We start from the raw sequence: 1,333 nt of genomic DNA, 5'->3' as shown, positions 1-1,333 counted from the left end.
TCTGATACGGGGAGCCGTCTTGTGTGACTGAGCTCTTAACCTGTCGAATATGGTACTATCTTCAGATAGATAGTGTCGGAAGTGACTTGAATTGAGTTAAATTGTAAGATACTCAGCTGGTGTTACAGCATTGCTTGGTGTGGGAAAAACACACACACATCTGGTGTCAGAAGTGTTGTGAAGGTGATAGTAGTGTGAGAATAAAGGAGAAACACAGTAAGGGGATTTTTTTTTTCTTAATACAGCAGTTCTATCAAGTTTTGCTCCATGTATTTTGACATTCTGTTATTAGGTACATAAACACTTTTAATTGTTATGTCTTCTTATTTAATTGAGTAATTCATCATTTTTAAATATCCTTCTTTTTCTGTAGTAATATTTTTTTGCCCTAAAATCTGCTTTGTTGCTTATAAATTTAGTCTCTCCAGGTTTCTTTCCACTAGAGTTAGCATGGTATATCTTTATCAAGCCTTTTATTTTATTCCGCTTGTGCCTTTAAAACTAAAGTGTAGTTCTTAAAGGCAGCATATATTTGTGTGTTGCATTTTTATCCAATCTAACAATCGATGCCTTTATTTATTTATTTATTTATAACACTTATAGCACCTGGTATTCCTAGGTGGTCTTCCATCCAAGTACTATCCAGGCCTGACCCTGCTTAGCTTCTAAGATCAGACGAGATCGGGCACATTCAGGGCGGCATGGCCATAGACCCAATAAATGACTTTAAATTGGGGTGTTCAGGCCAGTTACATCTTGTCATTATTGATATTATTTGGTTTGAGTCTGGTATTTTTCTATTTGTCCCATCTTTTCTCTGTTCCTCTTTTCCTGTTTTTTGCCTTCTTTTCCATTAGTCAAATATTTTTCTGATTCCATTTTATCCCCTTTGTCAGCTTATTACCTATAACTTTTTGCATTTTTAGTGGTCAGTCTTGAATTTATGACATACATCTTTAACTTATTGTTCTCTATCTTCAAGTAACATTATCCCACTTTCAGTATAACATAAGATCTTTAAAATAATCTTCCCCCTCTCTCCTCCTGGAATTTATTGCATTGTTATATACATTTTACTTTTACATGTTATAAAACTTACATTATTATTATTTTTGTTTAGACAATCAGTTTTCTTTTAAAACTTTTTAAATAATAAGAAAAATATTTTCATATATTTATTCTTTTTGTTACCATTTCTAGAGGAAAAACACACTCCCGTGTTGTCTCCTCCACACTCCATACTCTACTACAACACTATTTCATTCTGACACCACGTGTGGACCCTCCATGCCTACCGAACAATTCTGCACTAGCTGAGTGTCCTATAATTTAA

General features: G+C 33.8%; 1 pseudogene; it reads right to left on the bottom strand.

Annotated features, from left to right (window-relative positions):
• Nucleotides 1-594: 594 nt before the first annotated feature.
• On the bottom strand, nucleotides 595-713 carry LOC112482991 (annotated as a pseudogene).
• Between the last annotated feature and the right edge of the window lie 620 nt (nucleotides 714-1,333).

The sequence above is a fragment of the Pteropus alecto genome, unplaced genomic scaffold (genome assembly GCF_000325575.1).
Source record: "Pteropus alecto unplaced genomic scaffold, ASM32557v1 scaffold36, whole genome shotgun sequence".
NCBI lineage: Eukaryota > Metazoa > Chordata > Mammalia > Chiroptera > Pteropodidae > Pteropus > Pteropus alecto.
The sequence above is the reverse complement of the archived record's forward strand: the minus strand, read 5'-3'. Positions and strand labels throughout refer to the sequence as shown.